Genomic DNA, 24,529 nt, shown 5'->3' on the forward strand with positions numbered 1-24,529 from the left:
CCTGACCTCCACATTTCAAACCCAAAACTAATTCATGGAGAAAAGGGAGCTCATGACAATTTTGAGTGGTTATGAGGCTTCTTTTTTTTCTTTCCTTCTTTGCAAATCTGCAGCTCATCTTGACCTCGGGGTGAAATTGTCAGGTTGCTCTAACTTCCTTCTAATTTTCCCCAGAGAAACAAAGTTAATCAATAAAACAGAGATCCTGGCTCATATTAGAATAATGTGTCTAATTTAAATGTCAGGTTTGAATCTGTTTTATAAGACCTAAGCGGTTACCATTTCTTTTCTGTTTGGTCTGCATGGTGCTGGAACATTTTAAACTGTCAATCTTGGCTCCGCCTCAGATGTTTCCTCTGGCTTTTAGAGGAGCTATCGAGCACTCTGAGGCACTTTTCAGCTGGAACTCCTCTCTGCATTTGGGTTTTTCATTTCTGCTCACTTTGTTCTCACTTACCCAGACTAACACACGTGTGACGGGGGGCAAAATGTTCACGCCACTGTTTCATGAAATGATGCATCGGCAGCAGTTAACCTATTTTTGTGCACAGAGGTTTTGCAGATAACAAAAAACTGGAAAAAAATATATATTATACTTTTTAGAATTATTTTAAAAGTCTATCAAAAGGACCTTATAACTAAATTAATCTGTGCTTTAAAAAAGTTAAAATATTTTATTGAACTCATGGATATATTGACTGGACAGAGTTTGTCGTCGCTCTTAGAAAATGGCTTAACTCCTGCTCCAACCAAATAAAGTCGCCATCATTTCGAAATATGGATGCTACCATGATCTGAGACACTGTATCCATGACAACCACAATGAGAAGCGAGCTTGTCGGAAGTCCACACCTCTATCACTTAAAACCGGGCAAGGGAAAATCTGTCAATCACATTTGGGAACCACCTACTTTTATTAAGGCATCTGATTCATAACTTACTAGAAATAGCACTACAGAAAAAAATAGCTATAAATTGTTTTAATAAAAGGTAACAGAGTAAAAATGGTTATTCTGACAAATGGATTGTTTATATCTCAGTAGAAGTCTATGGGGTTTTGGCGTTCCGAGACCAGCGAATACTTCCTGTTTGGAACTCCAGGTAGGAGGGGCCACTCAGTCCAGTTCTCATTAACAGATTTCACACATCCAGAATTGTAGCAGCTTAAGTTCATTGTAACTTAAATATCAAATCCCTTTTCTATTAAAAGCAATTACATACCGTATGTTTTATCTGACAAGAAATACTGTTTTTGGTTGGTTTTACTCAACTTTTGTTAAATACAGTGACTAGTTTTGTGGAAATTGTTTTCATATCTAGATAAAACTCTTTTATAATGTATGTATATATATATATATATATATATTTTTATTATTAGACCAGACAAAGCCAAACATATGTACACACATATGTACATTTCATGACGTTCAGAAAATATAGATTATCTTCCAAAAATAGATAAAAACAGCCAAAAAAGAGGGGGGATTATTGATATAAATGTGTATCCATTCGTATGCAGCAAGAATAAATTGGTTTAGTAAATTTTCAATCAAGCCATTATTGAATTAAATGATGCTGAATTGTAAATTGAATCAAATTGTGAGCTGGTGAATTGGAACAAAATAGATCTGTATTTTGAGCATGGATGCCCAATTGGATTAAACAAAGTGCTTTTAGTGAAGTAGGTGTTTCCGCCATTGAGGAGGACCAGAAAAAGATTGTGTTTAATGTGCATTTACATAAGGAGAGATCTTTGTAATACAAATAAAAAAAAAAAGATTTGTTTGTCATGCAAAAGATGTGCACGTCCATAGTCTTTGGCGTTTAGGGTCTGTCTGGGTCGATGAGGTCCTGGATCCAGGTGGGATGAACTTGGACAATGGCCCCACAGTCTACAGGTGAGGGTGGTTGAGGGACAGTCCATGACAAAGCATTGTTCCAGGTGGAGGACGAGGAGGAGGAGGGCCGCAAAGCCGTTTGGAACAGAGATAATTGTCAATGAATTTCAGTGCAAGGATTGACTTTAACGGTGATTGTTTATACATGTTTTTATGGTCTTACGTCATCATACTGTATCTATCTGATATCATTTGACAGTATAAGGCCCTTGCAGACCCTGAGGTCCTCTAGTGCAGGCCTTTCCTAAAGTTTTATAGACCTCACCTGTGGAGCAGCGTTGTAATTTCCCTTTTTGTTTTTTGTTTTTTTAGATTTTTAAACATATTTATTTGTGAAGCATTTTGAGCTACTTTTGTCAGGAAAGTGCTAAACAAATAGTTTGATTTGAAAAAGACGATTGTGATTGGTTGAGAAAAAAGTGGATTATTTAGCTATTGGTTTAGAGTAAATATGTATTTAATAAGTATCATTTAGAAGGAGTGATACAAGAACTCAGCTTACCTAAACATGAAGTAGATTTTCCCTATTGAAATCTTTATTTCTACAACCAGCACAGTTTTATGAAAGTGTCTGTTACACATAATGAGTCAGATTTATTACATTTTATTGTCCTAAACCCAAAAATAAAATGAAAATCTTGTGGGAAGAAGTGTGTTTACTAAATATTCCATTACTGTTCTGTTTAACGCAGCCTTCAGCAGGCACTGCTTTCTTTTTGACAGTCTTTTAGAACATCTAACTGCTCTAATTAGAATTGTTGTAAACAGTAATTGTCCCACCTGCTTAAATGATCAGACTGCTCTGACTTCACATCAGATTCATTTCTGAGGAAATCCTGACACGAAATGTCAGAAATGGGGATTATTATCAAGGACTTTACGCTGCACAGAGAAAAACAATATTTGGTTTGTTCCTTGATCTTTTTGACTATTTAAAACATTGAGCTGTTTTTGCTCACAAGTTCCAGTGCATTACTGTACAGTAGATATCTCCGCCCACGCTGACTGGAAAAAAACTTTCTACAGGTGTGCTGCGGCCAACTTTTTTGAATCTTTGTTGAGCTTAAACTGATGCCATTCATAAGAAAAACTAAAGCTGGAGCTGTTATTGAAGTTTCTTTTTGTACCCACTGAGAAACTGTGATGATGATCAGAGCTTGTTGCTGTGAGAACGTTGATGCTCGTTTGTTGTTCCAGCTCTGGTGGGTGGTGCTGCTCTCTCAGCCCGCTTTGTCTTGTCCTTTGGTTCTGTCAGAAGCAAGTTTGGGTTAATCAGTCTGCTGCCATGTAAAAAAACAAATTATTTCAACGAAAGCTCTTCATCTGAATTCAAATGCAGTCTTCACTTGGACAGGAAATCGGTCAATTTGAAGATTCACGTCAAATCAAAAACCTCTAATTCCAGACTAGTTTATCACAAACCGTTGAGAGGTTCATCATCCAGGATGTGTGCGCCTTTTTTATGTCTCAATGTTGGATATAAATGTTTTTGCTGTTTAAAAAAAGTCACTGCAAAACACTTGATTTAAGCATTCTGTGTAAAATATGATCACAGCAGTGGGGGCATGAATAATAAGGCTACTGCAGCTGAAGCCCAGCAAACATAAATAAACCGGCCTGCATAAATTTAAGGACTAATTATCTAAGAGCAGGTATACATTTGAAATTTGAGTTTCTTCACCTGAATGATGGCTTTTCATTGGACAGCTTAACAGTTGAGCTTGTTCTGCAGATCGAATCCACTGTTGTTCTTTCGTTTATTACCCATTTGGTTTACTTTGCGTGAATGCTGTTGAAAGGGGGTGGGGGGTTGTGTGATTTATGAGATATTTTATTAAAGCAAAAACCCCTATAGGTCTGTTCATTATTGCTGCACATGGATGCCGGATCAGAAACCTGGAGGTTAGTTCAAAATGAGGTTTTGACCCGTGTTTTTAGAAATTTGTAAGACACGGTTTATTTCTTGCAGAGTGCGAGGGAATTCTGCGTTTGATTGGTTCAGAAAATGCTTTGAACTGTCAACTACTGAGGGCTTTTGGGGGGTGGGGGGTAAAATACTGTGTGCGGATGAAAATGAGAGATGTTGTAATGAAAACGGTCTCCAGTGAGGAATACAGATATGCAGGAGCAGAGTTTCTCCTGCCGAATCTTCTGTATCACAGGCTGGCTAATCAATAAATCTATTAGGTTTGAGCTGTAGTTTATGATGGTCTGTTTTCCTCCACATCTCCAGCAGGGATGTACGAACCGCCACCATGGTGCTAAGTCCCCGTTAGCGTGGAGTGACAGAGCAGGAGAAGCGTGGCAAAGGTGGAGCTGATAATTCTGGCTGTCTTCATTAAAACTGAATGATACCACAGCAAGCCGAGGCTCCGTATGTGGAGCAGATCCGCATCCCACCTTCCCTCTCAGAGCTGGAGACTCGGAATGACAAATAATGCAGCGCTCAGAGTTGGAAACTGGCACATAATCACACTGTAGGCAGGGAGCTGCTCTAATCCATCGGCTTTATCCCCAGAGAAAAGCCTAACTACCAAGACACAATTATGCTGCACAACTGGAGGAGGCTGGTGAATGTGTAGGTGCTTGTAGGTGTGCGATTTGATGCTGGTAATTCTGCCTTTTAATCATATGTGGATAACAGTGTTCACAGATGGCAGCAGCTTCAGGAGCAGATAAATAACTGGAGAGCTAAAGGGAAAATAACAGGTGTTTAAATACTGCGGGATGAACTGTGATGTTGCTCTGTGCCATCATGACGGAGAACAAGGTTTTTTGGGTTTTTTTTTTCTCCAGAGGTGATGCGTCCCCGTTCCCAGCTCGTTCTCAAGAATCCATTCTGGTTCGGTTTCATTAACCTGTGCAGGAGTTCAATATAAATGCTGAGTTTCAATTGTGCTGGAAAAGTAAACTGTGAAGGCTTTCAAAAAAAGAAGAATTTCTCCCAATAAATGTCTGATCATGACTATTTGCTCTCAACATTTCGTCTTTTTATGTTTGAAACGTGTTTGCTCAGCATTGTACAGGATAAGTGGATCAGCTTCTGTCAAGAATCTTCTCATTCTTAGATTCTTAGACTCAGACTTTTAATTATAAAGCTGTGCATTTATTTTTTTCTATTAAAGTTTAGTTGATTTAACCTCTTCTCTTCACTATCTAAATCTTAATAGACCTACTTCAATGAAAATTGTGCTTTTGGTGATTTTTCTAAAAGTGGAAGACATGTATGTAGAAAATGAAGCTCAAAATTGTATTTCTGAGTATTTATTTATTCAAATAATTGTAAATCAGGAGCAAACAAAGCCATTCGAAAAGAAGAGATTATAGAAATGCAAACAAAGATTTATTTATGATACAAAATGTGCATGTAAAAGTCTATACTAGCTGTCATGCATTGGGTAGATGACATCTTTATCCTGGTAGGAGAAGCTCATGCCATAGATAAACACCAGAGCCTAGACGAGTAGAGGCCAGTCCATGACACTGTACAGTCCAGGTGGAGAATAGGGGGGAAGAAAGCAAGCAAAATTGTCTGGAATGTGGAGAAATAAACATCCAGGAATTTAAAAGCAGAAATGACATTGTGATTGGCTGAGAAAAGAAGGCGGGGACTATCAGTTTAAAGTGAAGCCTTACTTGATGAGTTATTTTGAGTGATGCAAGAACCCAGCCTACCCGGAAAGTGAGTTCATCCTTATTGAAATTACCCCAAAGCTTCACGTGGTTGTTATGTATAATCTACAGTTTTTGGGCCACAACCTTCCTGCTCCTCCATTTTAATGCATCCACTAGCAGCCAAATAGATCCATCTACGTCTTTGTTTTCCTTGTCTGAGCGGGAATCTGGCTCAAAACTGGATAACTCCAATATTGCTTGCCGTTTTTGTTGCACCACTAATGTTAGCTTGGGGTTGTGAGGGGCTGTAAGCTAGCAGTAGAGGCTGCAAACAAAGGGATGATGGGAAGTAGGGGCGGACTCACGGTTCGCCCACAACTCAGAGGTGAATTTCTAATTAACTCCTGGCTTGCAGAAACTAAGTCCTCGGAAAAGACATTGGTTGTATAGTTTTGGTTAAAAATGGCATCATCATTATTAAGACCACAAATTTAATTGTTTTGTGTTAACACTGAGTTTTTTGAAGTCATCCTCAAAGTCTGACCTGTCACAGATGATCAAAAGACGACTGCTGATTAAGATTAAAGTAGGTCCATCTGAACTTTTTGGGAGATTTTGAGAAACCCAACAACACGCTATTGATTCTGACCGACTCCAGCAACAAAAGGAGTCTGATGAAAGCTGCGGCTCCAATCAAAGCAGACCGTGCCGACCTTGCTTCTCAACTCAAACTTCATCTCTGCTTTTCCGTGACAGAGGACGCAGGTGGCTTCATGAAGGTTCCTCTCCCCCTCTGCCATAACATGGTCAGTAATGGTTGGACAAGCCGAGTATTAGCAGTCACCAAAATTGTAGCTGAAATGCAAGGACATAAGTCAGATAAAAACATTATAATGCTTAGTATTCATGAGGTCACATGGATGCATAAACCTCAGGACTTGTTAAAGGTTAAAATTTGAAATTGAAAGCTAATGGATGCTGTACTGTTCCATGAATAGCATTACTGAAGCTTCAGCCACTCCATAGCTTATTAGAGATGCATGTTGGCTACTTATATTTACAAGATGCAGGCAGCATTGATAGAGGCTGTGATTGCAGAGCTTTAAGGGCGCTTATAGATTATTTATTTCATGTCAAATCTAACCATTAGCTCTTTTTTTCCCTCCAGCTCTTCAACTCTGTATAAGTAGATTGTATGTTAAATAAATGCAGGGCACCCATAAATCACATATAAGTTCACTTTCATGACCTTTAGCCCTTTATCTACCTCTGCATTCTGTTTATTTAACTGTGATAGTTGAAGAATGCTAATGAAACCGAAAAACAACATGAGTCAACCTGCAGTTTAAGTGAAACGCATGAAATGCAGCAACAAAAAAAAAAGAGTTTACATTTTCAAAAAGTCCACATTGTCTATAGAGGGATTTCATTATCACACTGCACTTCTATCAAGCGGAAACACACAGAGAACCACCACGCTTAACTCTAGAAAACACTTGGTCCACTCCTTTGGTTCACAGATTCGACCTCTGCGACTGCAGTAGATCAGACTCATACCTTTCCTTTCCACTGTTCTCTGCCAACAAACAGCGGCCGGTGCAGCACACAGCAAGACATCGCAGCTTAACTCTGCAGCTCTGTGATAAAACAACGGTGGAACGAACTGTCCAACCCTACATGCAACACTTAGAAAAAAAGAGAGAGACTGACCTTCATAAGCACTTAATTAAAAAAAAATCATAAATCTCTATTCACTCCTTGTCATTTCTGTCAGCTAATGTAATTTTCTTACTCATATTACCTCGACTCTGACTCCGTTTTTTTCTTTATGTGCTTATAGGATAGATTTCTAGAGTAGTTGGCTTTCAGCTGCAATTTTAATCGAAAAAACTTGATGTGAGCATTTCGTGACCCTGACGTTTTTGGCTCAGGTTTTGGCAGATGTTTCGTTTTAAAGTTGGGTAGTTGAGAAACTTGGACACTTCTCTAGTAAAGTCTTTCTCAAACAAGGACATAATCCACTTAAAATAAAAAATAATACTTTATTGATCCTTAAAGAGATGACAAAAATGGCAGAACTCGGTGTTGAGATGGAGGATTTCAGAGGTGTGTTCTTTGTTGTTTGGGTTATTTTCATATGAAAAATGGTGTCCCTGGGAGAGACACTGAAGTGATTTTTTTATTTTTTTTTATTTTATTTTTTTTTTTTAAGGAGACGAATGTTGAATGCACTATGCTTAAGGTGCAGCTTCTTCTGTGAGTTTTTATCTCTTAGACACCAGAGCTTTAGCTACATTCTTTTGATGACCCTTTTAACGATATGCAACACTTCACAGTAGGAATTTGTATAGGCAAGAACCCTGTGATATGATATGTATCCCTATGCATGTCTCAAGATACGATACATATCGCGATATATCCCAAGACTGTCATTTTTCTTTGTTTTCTATGACAGAAAAAACTTTACCTGAACGTTAATACATATTTAACTGTAATAAAATTGTAAAATAGTTTTTATTTATTTTATTCATTTGAGCAAGATCTTGTTGTTTTGGTCACCTTGTAGAGCTGCTCAAACAACTCAGTGTGCTCTGCTGCACACTAGCGGCGAGGATTTAGGTGGAAAACAAAACCAAAGGAAACTCATAAATAACCAATTAAATATTGTCTTTTCAGCATTTTAAATCAATACAAGTATTGTCAAACAAAATATCACAATACGTCGCCTAATCGATTTTTCCCTTCACCCGTAGTGAAGTGCTTATGCAATACAACGTAAATTTGCTGATTCTGTCAGAGAGAAAAGTGTGTTTGTTATTATGAAGCACTTTACGTTAGTATTACAAAAGCAAAAATGTCCTCTAATTTTATTGTTATTTTAGTTTTTTTTCCCCCTTTCCTGACCAGTTTGAGACAGCAAGTTAGCAAACTGGATCACAGAGAGACAGAAGTACCGCTGAAAGCCGCCGTCATTCAGATGCAGCTTCTGCATTATAGTGAAGCTCATCATACTGGAAGAGTCTCTGAATGATCTCATGAACCCAAACATGGAGAGGTTTTTATAGAGCTTTTATAGAGCTTTTCAAAAATAAATAAACCTGATCTCTCAACATCATCCATGTCTTCCATGCATCAACTGGATATGAGATATGCAGATATACAGTCAATGATTTTGCCGTCATGTTTATGAATACTTTTTCACACAAGTGTCGAGCAAATTTGTGCCAATCGCCTTCAAAAAGAGGCATTGGACACAAAAGTGACATTCCACTCAGTGAGAACGCAGCATTCATCTGAAAGAAGTCAATAGCTATAATGTTTTTTGATCATGTTTAATGCATACATCATTTTTAGTGTTCTAAAAAAACCTTAGATTCGATAACTTTAGAATTTTGGATGATTTGCAGATTTTTTTTATGTTTTTAGTCCAATGATTCTTTTTAAATATTAGAAAAATAGACAGGTTGATGTGTTTGTTTTCTGCAAGTAAGACATGAAAAACTGAGGATTTACTTGATTAAGAACAGAACTTCTTAATTTTTTTACATTTACTGTGGGGAAAAAGCAGATTTAAATTGGATTAGAATTGGTTTAGTTCAAGTAATTAAAACAAAGACAAACAAAGCATATATCTATACATAGATATGTCAAACTTTGGTCAATTGTGACTTGATAGGAAAAATAAGAGTAAAGAAGAAGACAGATATCCATATATTTACCCACACATGTAAGAGAAGCCATTATAGTTCCTCTTAATTAAAGACAAATTGGTTCTTACAGACACATGGAGTCCATTAAATGTGAAGTGGGAGTAAGCAAATTTATCCAATCTCCCCTCTATTATACTTCTGTTGTTTATTGATCGTTTGAACGAATTAGACTTTAATTTTGGAATAGTGCATTTAAATAACTGCACATACTGTTGATAAATGTTTAGTGGCAAAAGTTCTACTTACTTTTATTGTTTGTTAGTAATATCTGGAGAAGCTTTTGGAGGCTGTCAGTCATTTTTGGCTTAAAGAATTACAGCAAATCATATTCCCCGGAAACCTCTGGAACAATTCTGACATTCATTAAGCGCATTGAAATAGATTTATTGTTTAAAAAAGCAGGTTTAAAGTGAAAAAACAAACCTACTGGAGTTTATTTCTTGTCATAAAAGTAAACTTGGCTCGTTTAAAAATGCAGGAAAAATGTCAAGAACATCTTTCTGCCTCCTACATACTTTCAGGTTATGTAAGTTCAGTTATGTGAGGACTTGATCATCTCAGTCTGCATGATTATGATTTTTGTATGGCTCTCTAAAGGCCCTTCAGGTCAATCTGCAGAAACGAAGAAGCGCTAGCAGCTCCTAAAGTGACAGTCTGATCAAAAGACTCCTGATTTGAGTTATGTAATTCATATTTTTTTACATATCAGAAACTTTGTTCTTTTTTATAAATAATCTTGGCAAACTAAAGACTTAAAACATTTCTGCAGTCAATTTTTGTTTTCTTGACACTTTTTTTTCATGCAAAATATAATTTTTCTCCTCATCTTTTAATTTTTATGAACATTTGTAGGTCAGACACAAATGTATGAGAGCAAACAGCAAGTGAATGTTTTCTTTTTGCTTAATCCCAACTGATCTTGAAGGATGAATAGACAGACAGCGGCCTGTTTGGAGGTCTTTAACTTCACCCAGCCTTCCTGCCTCGCTCATTTATCTGTGTGCTGCAGATGCATTTACTGTATTCCCCACTTGGACCCATTTAAGGTGTTGTTCTGACCTGTGCTGCACCCTGTCTGTCCTGACAGTAACTGGATTTCTAAATGTCTGTCTAGATTCCAATTCTTTACTTTCATTTGAAGTTTGCTTTGAGCATCCTTCTCACATCTGCAGGATCATCAGCTGCTGCCACTTGTTAAATAATGTAAATTCCTTTCAAAGGAAAACGACTTTTTCTCTATGTGAGATAACCTTCGTAAACGTGAATCTCCTTCAGCTTTTTCAAAATGGGATAAAGCAGAAAACAAGGAGGAGAAAGAAAATACCGGTAGATGAATCCCATCAGAATGCCCGGTTTGAGATGAACGCCATCGCATAGAAAAACCTGTCTGAGATGTTGAGGCTCTGTAAATAATTTAAGACGCTCAAAGGTTCACTGTTGTGTGTGCTTCTCCATCATGTAAACACAATGAGCAATTCACAACAGTTCCTTCTGTCTTGCTGACAGCATACTTCAATGAGGGACAGCATGATTCATCTTGACCTTCTCACACTCTAATATTCTTACCATGACATGCTTATATAATCTTCACTCGGACATACATTCTTATTGCAAACACATAGTTATTCTTCACACATACATGTATCTTACTTACTAATACATGCTCCTCCATTTTTCACGTTTTTTTTTTTTTTACACACACAGACCTAATCAACACACATATTTGCACAAACACATAGTCTCCTCACAGAAAGACATTTAATTGTCATTTTTACCCATTGATTGTATACGTGACCTGGAGTTCTAAACAGGAAGTGCCTGCTGGTTCCAAGACGCCAAAATCCCATGGATTTCTAAAGAGAAATGACAGCCGTTTTAGGTGTAAGAATAATCATTGTTGCTCGGATACCTTTTTTTTAAAACAATGTTCTTACTAATTCAATTTTTTCCATGATATTTATTTCTGTAGTGCAAGTTATTCAAGTTGCACACTGACTGAAGAGATGGCTTGATAAAAGTATGTGGTCTCACGTCACGTCGGAACGTTCTCCTAAGCCTGCTTTCAAGTGGACTTCCAACAATCTCACTCTTGAATGGTGAGATTGGTTGCCATGGAAACATTGACTCCGCTTGGCTCGTTCCAACATGGTAGCATCCGTATTGCCAAAAAAAACAAAGAAAAAACCATGATTTCCCTCGATGTAAGCCAGCAAGTCCAAGTGGGCCCCGTATGGTTTAAAAGTAGGCAGAAAATGTGGGCCCCAACGGGGTTTTTCCGCAGTTTCTGTGGTTTCCCCACCAGTGTTTGCCCACTTTGGCAAACACAGGAACAGGCAGCCTGGCGGTGACCCTGCTAAATCTGCTGGCCTCTGGGCGGCGGGGCTTGCTATGCAGCCGACCTGGCAGCTGGCTAGCATAGCAAACCAACCCACTGAGTGCCCACTTAAGCCAATGCGGGCAAATACAGGTGTGACCACCACAGAAACTGCAGACGAACCCAATTGGGGCCCACATTTTCTGCCGGTATTACCAACTCATAAAAAAAATCTGCCTTTAACAGGAAGCAATATTAAAGTCAAGACTTAATGTTAAGTAACGCTGGGACCAAAAAATACAAAAACAAACTCGGGTCTTTTATGTTGATGTTTGGGAAGATTTTTCCTGACAATTTTCATCTCTAGTGCTGCTATTTTCAAATTGTTGCAACAAAAATGACATCATATTTTTCTTTAAGTGACTTGGGATGTCTAAAGGAGATGCAGAGCAGAACTGTTGCATCCTTCTTTCATCAGAGGATTGATAGGAAAACTAGATTCTGTCTGGATTTTTATTCATTTTAAGATTTAAAAAAAGATTACAGGTATCTATAATTAGTAAAAACTGTGCAGTTGATAGCCCTTTTCACTGACTGCTTATGAAACTAGACGGAGAAAAAGATTTGAGAGCAGTGATTTGTTTTCACTTACCTGTCATCCATGTGGGGTAACTTCAGTACAGCATATCAGAAGTTCATATCTCCTTTTTATCATCATTTGAATCAAACTGGTAAAACATCGCAACATGCTTTAGCACCGAGAAGAACAGCTCTGGATTCATCCATTACACCTTAAACACTCAAATGACCGTCTCAGGAGAGATGTCATGATTTTCTTCCAACACAAAATCAGATGTGAGATTTTAGATGCGTCTCCTCATTCTTACTGACAGAGCACAGGTAGCAGGGTTTGACAGCCATGGTGTTTCAATCCTCCCAAAAAGACCTGTTCATTATGTTAACAGTCTGCCCAACATTTATTTGGCTCACACTTCCTTCTGTTGTGAAGTGTTTCTGTCTTCGTCTAATATTTCAAAGCGTTCCCACTCAGACGATTGGACGTTGTGTAAAGGTACCTGCTGAGATGTGTGGACTAAAATGTTTTCCTTTTCCATCGTGCTGGGACTGAAGAGTGTGTCCTCTGTTCTTCAACAGATGACGATAAGGTTGTGGCTACTTCAGTGTCGATAAAATATACGTCAGTGTCCAGATGGATTCCTCCCAGCCTCCTGCAATCCATTCATTTCTGGCGGGAAACTACGTATGACTCAGATGTGACCCTTCCCGTGTTTCCCACAGCACGAGAAAGACCATACTTAAGTTTCTTTAATTTAAACTTCGTACATTTCCACAATAAATTTGCTACTATTCACTTGTTTCTTACATGGATGGATTCTGTTGTGGATTGTTTTACCCAAAAGATCATATTTGAAAAGTTAAAAGAAAATAAAGAAAACCTCTAAATGAAATGCTGGAAATAAATCAGAACAAGTTTGTAAATTAAACTAAGCAAACGCAATCAATGTATAGAGACTATTTATGTGAGGGTAAGGATGCATGTTAACAAGGTGAACTATATTTGAAAAATATAAATATTATCATATGTGAGACTGAAAGTAGATGAGACAAAAATGTACATCTGAGATGTAGAAATATATTTCCCACTTTTATATATATATAAGTGAACAGCCTATGTGAGAGTAAAAAGAAGAGGCTAACTTACACAGCACTTCAGACACTTCAGCTCTTTTTTTTGTTCGCTAAATCTTTTTCAAATAAAACATCTTCCATTGTGTATTTTTGCTGTAACATTTCCATCTATTTCTTTGAAAGCCGTTGCTTCTACAAAACGGTTGTTTATTCAAAATGTACACATTTATACCGAGTATAAACTCAGCTCTGACATATTCTGTTACTGCTTTAAAATTCTGTATATATTGTTACATTTTTTCTTAATCTTAAAGCAAAGGAAAATGGCTGCGATGGTTTCTCCATTCTAAATATTGTCATGTCACTTAGAAACATAATAAAATGGGAGGGACACCATAGCGTGAGGACAGTGGTGAAGGAGCTCTGGGAAAACCTGCTTGATAACTTATTTGTATCACTTATCCGTGTGGACAAAGAAGTAAAAAAAATAATACCATTTAGTGTTTAACATGACCTGGGTTGATTATGTTACAGAGAACTCCAGGATTAAGAATTGTCAGTTGTTATTAGCGATGATGATTGGAAAAATATTGGGAAAAAACGCCAACAAAATTTGATCCTTTCAACTTAAAAATATTCCCAGGATGCACATCTCAGAGAATCACAGACATAGTTTCAATTCTAATCTCTCTCCCTTGTGCTTGAAGTGCAAAATAGAACTAGGAACTCTGAAACATTCCGTCTCTGACCGTCTCTCATTTTGGACTCCCGATCAAAAATGCAATGTCTAAAGAAAAGAAAAGACTGTACGATGAGTTGATTTTTGCTGCAAGAAAGAACATATAGTGCAGTGGATTAGTGAAAAAGGGCCAACAGTTTATGGATGTCAAAAAGTTTTATTGGACTTCATTCAACTGGAATACAACACATTCTCATCCCCAAGTTGTCACATATTGACTTTTGGTTAATGACCCCTCCGTCTAACTGTTTGAGGTTTGGTCAAGGACCCCTCTGCGTCACCTGTTTGACGTTTGGTTAAGGACTCCTCTGCGTCACCTGTTTGACGTTTGGTCAAGGACCCCTCTGCGTCACCTGTTTGACGTTTGGTTAAGGACCCCTCTGCGTCACCTGTTTGACGTTTGGTTAAGGACCCCTCCGCCTAACTGTTTGACGTTTTGGGTGTCCACAACACTCGGGATGCGGTACCAGACATGGGCCGGTCCTCAGGACACATCCGATACCGGCACCCTAACCCAACCCAGCACCTGACGCAGTACTGGATGCGGTACCGGACCCAAACCAGTACCCCAATCCAGTACCGCACCCTAACCTGGTACTGGTTTGTGTCTAATACTGCGTCTGGGCCCGGTTCATTCCTATTACTGGTACTGGGGTAGGCTACCGGATTGCCTCCATGCCATGGCTGCTTCATACCCGGTACAGCATCTGGTATCAGTTTGGGTCTGGTACCTCGTCAGGTGCCGAGTCAGGGTTAGGGTTCCAGTCCTGGTACTTGTTAACTGGTACCGCTACTAGGATAGGGTACTGGTGTGCTCTGCATCCTGGCACTGAACCGGTTCTGGTTGGGGACCATTGATTTAATGGGAACAGCCAGCACGACAAAAAATGAGTTGAAGACACACAAAATGCCGATTTTGGATGCGGAGGGGTCCTTAACTAAACATCAATATGTGACAAGTGGGAGTGAGAATGTGTCGTGGATTACCTACATGTTTGATACATGTAAAGACTGCCCATTTTATTTCTACTAGGGTCCTTATTTTACATATGTAGAACCTCAATTTGTTACCATTTTGTTGAGGATTTTTTTGAGTTCCATTTTATTTATTCACTTCGTTGAGTAACTTTTGTTGTATTTGTTCAGGTTTAAGTCGAGCTTGTTTGTGTTTGTCTTTGTGTTGTACAATTTGAAAACTTAACAAAAGGAAACAAAACAAAAACATAAAAAAAAAAAAAATTCGGCAACTTAAGCCAAACCCATCCATTATGTGAGGTTTTCACACTATTCCATGCCAAGATGATCCAAGATTGGAGCAACACTGACTTGTGGATGACCCAAACAATTCAAGTTGGCTATTTTTAAAACGTTTCTACTGACGTAGAAGATGATTCAGAAAGGGGAATTGTCAGAAGGTTTAAGATCAAGAGATAATGAGTTGCGTAGGACTGGAAAAGATTGCAGAGTACGGATGGATGCCAAAACCGCATAACCCGGGCTGTCACAATCCCACCATGGAGAAGCACCCGGAGGTGAAGTGATGTCGGGGTAAGACATTCTGACCGCTGCCTCTGGGCCTCAGCAGCTTCTCATCAAGGATGGGACCAAGAATTTCCATGATGAATAAAGGTCATGAAGGATCTTGTCAGGGTGGCTCCAGAATCTGCTGCTGCTGGACAAAATGCTCCAAGTAAAAAAATATTCTATATGTTTTCATCGAGTGACATCACAAATATAGTGTTCACCGCAGAATTTAATCATTTATTTTGGCAACTCTATATACCAATGTACTCACAGGCTCAGTTATTTACACCAGCCCCCCCTCCTTACACATCATTACATAAGAAACAACAGAATGCGTTCATGTTTCCTTGTCACTCACGTTCATGTTTTTGACAGCTGCCAGCCCGCTGCTTGTTCCTTCTGCTCCTTACCAACGTGACTGCAGGAAAGACTTCATCAAACTGAACTCAGCCTAGATTTTGATTCATTAAACACAAGTCCTTCCATTTTTTTTTTTTGTGTTTTTCCTGTAATATTGGATTCACATAGAATAAAATTTGTGCATCAAAGTTCGCCTGGACACTCATCCAAAATTATGTTCATAAACTTGACACTCCTGACGGTTGAAGGAGGAGGAGACTCAAACACTCAAACATTTACTGTATATCTCATTTACAGCGTAATGACGGATGATGTTGAAAGATCACGCTTAGAGCTCTACAGACGTTGATAATAACGTCTCCATGTCTGGGTTCATGAGGTCATCCACTACGATAAGACTCACCATAGACCACAGGAGCTATGTCTTAATGACGGACGCTTTCAGCGTTACTTCCGTCTCTCTGTGACCCAGTTTAATGTCTTGCTGACCCACATTAGTTCGACGACAGAGAAATAAAATATGTACAAAATTAGAGGTCCTTTATATTGTTGTTGTGATAGAAATTATATATAGAGCTTTACTACCTTAAAAGGCCTTAAAGACCAACTTCAATTAAAATTGTGTTTTTGCTGTTTTTAACATGTTTTCTTAGCATTTTTCTCATGATGGACAAAACAAAATAGTTTAAGATTCAAACTGTGTTTCTGAGTACTTCCTTTTTAAAAAACCTGATGAAAAGCTCAGGTTTGTGACACAACAAACTAAGGCCCCTTGCTCCACTCCGCTCCTCCTCCCTAATGTACGTCTTCGTCTTCGTCATTGTCCGAACTGGCGCCTTGCTCTAAAGTGTATGGCTGGACAGGTCCAATATTGATCACCGTTTTTATTTTTATTTTTTGTGTGTGTGTCGCTATAGCTAGCTTGCAGCTATAAGTTCCCTTGGAGACAACAAGGGGAAGGGGGAGGGGTTACTCCGCGTTAACTGTCCCGCCCACAACTCTGATGCGAATTTCTAATGAGCTACTGCATAAAATGTCTAAAAAAGGACAGGGTTTTTGGTTTTGGCTAAAAACTGCATAATCATAACTAAAAGATTACTGGGGATGATTTTACAATAAAAAAAAATATTGGAGGTGGAATTTAAGTGCTTTAGCGTCACATTCACACACTGATGGTGGCTCCACTGCCAAATACTGGTGCCATAAGTGTGTCTTCCCAAGGACACGTTGCCATTTAGACAAGAAGGGCAAGAACCAACCCTACGATCTTCTGAGTCGAGGTTGACCACTCTACGCCTGGACCACAGCCACCCAAAAATATTAATTTCGGGATGAAAATGATTAGATTCTCCTCCATGTTGGTTTTGGACTCCACCCACTCATCAATGCATCACTATTGAATTTGAGTTCCTGATTGGTTGACGCGAAAAAAGTTTTTATATTTGAATTTTGTCAATGCGATGCCTAAACCACAATGACCACAGCACTGTGCTTGATGCTCAAAATGTGACACAGGATTATTTTAACGCATCTGACTTAAAAGAGAAACTGGTGCATGGATCATGTTGGTGTGAAATTAAACAACAGTAAAGGATCATGGTATTGCAAAAATAAATCCAAGTATCTCTTATTTTAAGATACAAAATATATTACAGAAAATGTTGTTACTCCATGTTCTTCTTTTATCTTTACAGGTATTTCAAATTAAGTTTCTAATTAATAATTATAAAAAAATATCTTTTGCTTGTGAATGAACAGCTATTGAAACTAACCAAATAGACTTTTATTTTAACCAAAGCAACCTGCTCACATACAAAGTTTAATTCATTACAGCACCAGCGCCCAACCAAGGCTGCCTCAAAGTGCTGCACAAAAAGCAAAAAAGCATCAGACATAGCTTTATGAATAGCGTGAGTGCTTTAAAGTATTCATTCTATTGAAATCTTGATTCAAAGATCTCTTCCACCAGTTCTTATTGAAAATCTGGTATTTTGGATCAGCTAAAAGCCTTTAGAGAAGTTTTAGAACAATGGAGCGACAAAAAGCATGCTGACCTTAAAAATACTACAATTACCTTTCAGTTGTGCGGCGAATCATTGAGCTGTAAACATCCTGACATCTCCAGCCCACAGTGAGCATATCAGCAGTCAGTCAGTCCTCCTATGATCAACACTTATGGTTCTGTTGATGCTGGTGGGTTCTGGAGGAAGAGGAGGCAGGTTTTTGTTCAAGGTGTGCTTCCTCATGAGCACTTTCACTTCTAGAATTATTTCGTAATCCGCTCAGCCTCCTAATAACAGCTGTTCGGGATCATTAACTTGTGACAGATCTGACTCCCTGTTGGTAGGTAGCCCTCCGACAAATGCAGTACATTTAAAACTATTCTGGTTATTTCTGCGTACTACGTCAGATGCATTCTGGGATCTAGACTCCAGGTTTCAGTGACGAAAGCTGACAGCTTGCTAAGTTAGCTGTCGGAGATTCATAAATGGAACAGTAAAGGCTGATGCCTGTGTAAGTCTATATATAACACCACTTAGGTATGACTTAACCTTTCAATTATGTAACAGAAAGCTCATCAATTTCACATCACTTTTTAAATGCATTTTAAGCTCCACTATTTCCATGCAAACTAGTCACACACAGACCTTTATATTAAAGTGATTACTCACTTTTTATCACAATTCCTTTTTCATTGGCTCAAAACCCGGTAAACCAGCAGTGTCTTGTTCCTCCTGCTTCCTGCTCGCTCCCTTCCCTGTCTGCCCTCATGTGATGCATCCCCATGATGGATGAGGACGTGGAGGGTGGAGAAATGAAGGTAAACTTATGGTCTAAATCTCCCCGGCTCTGTGGGCACAGCTGGCACCGGCTCATTTCTTAAACCCATCTCTCATGGAGATACAGTCTTATTAGCACACACCCCTGCTGTAACAGCGCAGACTTTCTACGTGACGTTTAAACAAAGGGGGAAAAATGTTGAGGAAATAAATATTTCAAAGAAATAAGTGGCTTCACAGTTTAGGAGTTTTCTTGTCAGCAAGTTTTATAAAAGTGAAAGAAGCAGACAAAATAAATTGGATTTTAAATTGTATGACCCGCCAATTCATCCGTGTTTTATGAGCAAGATTTATTCAGGCTGTGTGAATTTAGAAGAGGAAGACACTAAGAGATGAAAACAAACAAGCATCCAGGTGAGAGTAGATGCCGTGTGCACGGGAACACGGTGGGGCGAGCCTGCCAGACTCGCACAGATTGGTGTCAGACTTGGCAGGATCAAAGTGTTTTTGAAGCTCTGACTGTCGCTGCACTTTCACTGGCATATTCCCATAATATAGTCACAGATAGCATCAGCTCTGAACACATCCTCGCAGGCTTAACATCATTGTCCTTATCTGCTGCAAAGGTGCATGCAGTTCATTTTAAATCCAGATATAAATTCAAAATATTAAGAATTGGGTCAGGAGTGGACGAAAGGCTCCGTGACTTTAATCCGTTTCTGTCCAGCTGGGTATGAGTTTCACCGTTAACAGACCTCAGGGATGTGCTCCTGCTGGGCGCCACACTCATCAAAAACTGCAGCACTGTCACTTAACTCAAACTTCAGTTTTTTGAATTTTTATTGTGGATTTTGTGACAATAGCAAAATAAGCCGAACACAAGCCCATAAATATTCAGGGCATCCAGAATTGACATTGACACATCATTTACATACACACCTATACACCCCCATATTCCTGGTTAATGAACAAACCAATAGGTAAACAAATACATACAACAAGGCATTACATCTCTAGGTGTTATTCTGATTAATGTAGTGAGTCCAGCTTTCTTTTAAATGTGTTTATTGCAAGCTTTAAAGGAAATGATAGTCTCTCCATCTCATAAATATATTTAATAATTGACGTCCAGTCCTGTGGAGTTGGGAGATCCTTGCACAGCTATTTCCAGGATTCTACTTTTAATCATAAAAAATAGAGGTTTGAAAACATTGTGTATTAGAGACGCAACTTCATGGTTCTCCTGAGCTCCAAGAATTCAGAAGTGCAAGACTGAGGTATTCTGACACACTGCCTCCAGTTCAAAAGTGCAGCAATTTCAGAGTATCATTGGTCAGAAAACAAATACAATTCTGTTTGTTGAATTAAACATGAATCCTTAGTTCTTACTATTGGGATTTATTGATGTCAATAGCAACAAATAATATAGAAAACTTTACAGAATAATTATTTTCAGTGCTATGAATGTCTTCTTATAAACCGGATCTCCGACAAAATTCCTTCTTAGTCCTAAAGGCTGAAAGTTCTACTAAACTATCTCCTGAAAATTGCTGGACTAGACAATTATTAGAGACCTATGCAAAAACCTGTTGTATTTTTGTCTTTTATCACTTCATGTTCTTGTATTTGCTGAATGGGTTTATTAAGACTTCCTGCAGGTATAGTTTGTCTCTGGACCAAGGCCCAGTCCCAATTCTTCCCTTCTCCCTTCCCCTTCACCCTGCCCCTCCATTTGAAGCGGCTTGTGAAGTGGTGTCCCAAATGCGTTTTTTTTAATGTCCTCCCCTCCAAGTGGAGGGGTACAGACCACTCCCTCTCGAGGGGGTTCTGTGTCACGCTGTGCTGCGAAGGAGAAGTGACTTTCTTTGCATGGGTGCGCTCTGAAGCACAGAGGTTTACATTTAAATGCAAGTAATGACTTTTTGTTGTAGTATAACCTTTTTAAAGTCATAAAACCGTTGTTGTGATGTATATTTGAGCGCTGGAAGCTCCCCGCTAATGCTAGCAGACTGGAGACTATTGAGCGAAATTGACGTCCGTTTGGAGGGCTAAATGGAGAGGAAGGGAGATTTGGATTGGGCCCAAGTGTTGTTTTCTTTTTTTGTTTGTTTAAAGTATTTACTACTTAATGAGGAAAAAAAAATATCATAATGAAAAAGGTTGATCTTATTCAAAAACATTGTAATTAGGTATTGTTTAGAAGTAAACTTTGTTTCATAGTTTCAGCTTTTACAGATTCTGTTTCTCTGTTTAAAAAATCCCATCAAGCTTCAAGTGAAAAAAAACATTTCTTTAACTGAACTGCATTCTCAACAAATATCTTCTTTTTCTCAGTATCTTTTTTTGTTTTTTAATGGCGTTGATTGCTGGTGAAACATCTAAAATGTGAAGAATAAAAGCAGCTTAATGAGTGACTCGACGCAACAGCAGGCTTGGTGCTCAAAGTCTATTTTAAATTGTAATAATTGGTAACAAAAGTTTCCCAGCATTTTTTTTTTTTTTTTGCTAATGAGACACTCACCATGTAAAGTCTTCCTTTATTTTTAATCGCTTAAATGTTGTCTAAAAAGAAGTTTAGTGTAGCTAACGGAGAAAATGACATTCAGAAATGTAGAATTATGTTTTACAAAATTGGCAATTAAGTGCAGATCTGATCCCTGCAGTGAACTCAGGGTTTAACTATTGGATATAAGATTAAAAATGTAATGTTTTTTTATTTTTTAATCTACTCAGATAACTTCTTAGGTTAGGGATGAATCTGCATCTTTAATCTTAATGCAGACACACTTTAAACAGCTTCCTATGCTTTTGTTCTCGAGCATTCATTTAAAGTGTTACTACATGTAAGCTGCTATCTTGGTGGTGTAAAGAAGCTTTTAGTTTTATCACAAAACACAATCGTTTCTGTTTGGGTTTAGCCAGAAAAAAATGTAGTCTTCACTTTAGGTAGTTTTTCAAGGTCAGTCGAACCCTGCAGTGATTTCTAATCACTAACCTTCCTGCGTTCTTGTAACACACGGATGCTTCACACCACTCCCCTCGCCTCCGTCTTTTTGTCATCATGAGCTCTTCCTTCCCTTGAGGCGTAGTGATGTGCAGATAGAGCTGCAGTCCTGACAGCGGAGGCTGAGCCGTCTCCTTGGACAGGTGCTTCCATCCCTTCAGAGACTGTATTGGACAGAGGACGCAGAGAGGACACGCCGAGAACTTCAGCCAAGCTTCAGACTATTATTATTGCAGGCAAAACAAGCAGAGACTATGGAGATGAACCTGAAATGATTCCTGGAGATCTATTAAAAAACACACACACAATATTTATCTTTTAAAATAGTCTGTGGAGAAAAACAAACTTCCCTCTTTACCTTTATTGTGTTCAGTTCTGCACCTGATTATGGCAACCAGGATTTGTACATTTTCCCGCAAGCAGTTATGAGATCTTTGCATCTGTTTGAGAAGCTTCAGGCTTGGTTAAAGTCCGTGTGGGTGGAGGTTCAAGAGTAGGAAGATGTATTAATCATAGACAAAAAGACTTGTTTTTTAAATACATGAAATGCAGGGTTGACGGTGTGTGTTCCAGAGTGAACGTCCATCACGTTTCCTCCCCCATCGTTGGCTAAAATCTTCTTGATTGCAGATTTTAAAGGACTCTGTGGATAAACAGCACACAAGGACTCCTTTAGCAGGGAGACGTCGGCCCGATTTCACGGCTTTTTAAACAGACGACGGCTAAAAGCAGCTTTGATGCTGCTGCATTTGCTGTTGCACGGATTTTCTGCTGATTGCACTTGAGCGGCTTGATGTGATTCTAAACGACTGCATAAAAGATCACCAAACAAAAGACTGCACATAGGATTCAATGTTTCAGTGTTAAAACCAAAGTCTAAACCTTGTTGTTTTAGTTTGTGAGCGTCACATGCGACCAAGTTTGCTCGTTCTTATGGGAGAACTCTCAAATATTTGACTTTTTAACAGTCTGCACAGTGGTGTTGTGTACAGTACAGTCACTCGTGAACTAAAGCCTTGTTTCCACTGAGCTTTAAAGTCCAGTCTGGTTTAAAATGGTCCAGGCTAATCAAGTGAAGCTAACAACAACATTAGAGATCATCCAGCAGCTCAAATTTTTCCACTCAAGTCATTTAATGTCGTTTAGGAAAAGATTGCAGGCGGTGAAGAGGAATACTTGTAATGACCTTCCACCAATCAACAGGTTTCAATAGTAGCTCTGCCCTAACCGGTCCATTCCATGTTTTAAGTGGTCCTGCTACCAACGGGTGCCAGAAAAGAGTACGTAGTGGATCCATTTTAGTATATAAAACACTAAAAATACCAGATTGGACCACACCACACTAAATCCCTCAGTGGAAACAAGGTTCAAGTTTTCTTCCGTTTCTACAAACATCTAAAAACTATTTTTCCAGTTTTTTTGCATCTAGTTTATCTGCTATATTTTCAGATTATTGCAGCCGGATTTTTTTTATTCCACCTGTGTGACAAAGTGAGAGACTTTGATGAACTTTTTTTTCGCAGGTACAGTTTTTTCAATGAGTTTTTAGTTGAAACAATATCATCTACGATCTGATGGCGGATAATTAGAGGTCAAAGAAGAGGGCGTAGGAAAGCTGTTGAATCCATTAGAAAGAATCTCCTCCCATCATTAACGAAAGATCAAAGCGGACCTCCTCTTCCAGAGAGTCGTGCTCCATATTTTCCTGAAAGTCACTGCTTTCAGGGAAACGAGCCCCTCACACACTTCTTCATAATGTGACAGCCAGCTGCATCTGTTTGGCTTCCCAGCTTGTTAAGGCTGACAGCTCTCACACATTTGCTCTCTTTGCTTTTCTTCTAAGCTCTGATTTTCCTCCTCGCATGTCACCTTGTTTCTCCTTCTTGTCAGCCGGGTTTAGCATCACAAACGGTCATCGTGTTGGTGTTTCTAAGTAGCAGCTCCATGACAGGTGGTGGTTTGTCAGAGCTCTGTAAACATCGCCACAATCCCCCGCAGTTCTGCCATCACTCCTGCAGAGCCGGACCTCTCAGCGGGCCGTGGAGCTGTAATGTGGGCCAACGTCAGGGTGCTGCGATGCTGTCCCCGCTCGGGCCTCATCAAAGCGATCAAAGACTTCAGATGTATAGCTGGTGAAAGGAGGCATGTGTATGTGGATGGTGTGACCTTGCATGAAGTAGATCATGCATTCGGTGTATTCTTGAGAACAACTGGATGATTCACTGAGCCTGATGTGGAGGACTCACTTCAGCCGGCGAGGCGCAAACGGCAGATAAAAAACATTTGGTCACCTTCCAGCTTCAAACTGATTTTTTCACACAAACCTGTTAAAACTTGAAAGAATCCCTGAGATTTCTTTGATCGCGGTTAAACAAATGGCCGTCCTACATCAGACGGTGAGCGCAGTTCAAAGGCTGCTGCTGGAACGGACGCGTGATCAAAGATGGCCGAGGCAGATTCCTGACAGTCTCAAATGTACAGTGATCAGTCAGCGGCGTGACGGCTCCTGCCACCCTTTTTTCTACAATTACGACTGAAAGGCGGCGGTGAGGAATGGTTTGTAGATCCGTTCTACGCTGAAACATAAACTGTGTTGTTTTACGGGCAAAAAAACAAAGACTAATTCGTGTTTTCACAATAACAGGATACATGTTGTTTCTGCAGCCCTCTGTGATGTTTTCTTTGCATTTAATTGCTTTGCTGTTTGTTTATCAGTGATTCACTCTCCTGCTGCTGTTTGAGTCTTCCTTCCTCTGAGTTTGCTGTAATTAAATGGCAATCTCATGGTGCAGTTAGACTCAGAATTTTCAGAAATGCACACACTTTTTTTCTTCTCATAATAGCAGTTCAAGGTCTTTCAGTCAATGATTTATATATATATATATATATATATATATATATATATATATATATATATATATATATATATATATAT

General features: G+C 38.9%; 1 protein-coding gene across 3 annotated transcripts in view; it reads left to right on the forward strand.

Moving 5' to 3' along the window:
• asic2 (acid-sensing (proton-gated) ion channel 2) overlaps nucleotides 1-24,529 on the forward strand; it is a 351,589-nt gene that overhangs the window by 217,174 nt on the left and 109,886 nt on the right. The gene's annotated exons all lie outside the window — the stretch shown is intronic.

The sequence above is a fragment of the Oryzias melastigma genome, linkage group LG8 (genome assembly GCF_002922805.2).
Source record: "Oryzias melastigma strain HK-1 linkage group LG8, ASM292280v2, whole genome shotgun sequence".
Lineage (NCBI taxonomy): Eukaryota > Metazoa > Chordata > Actinopteri > Beloniformes > Adrianichthyidae > Oryzias > Oryzias melastigma.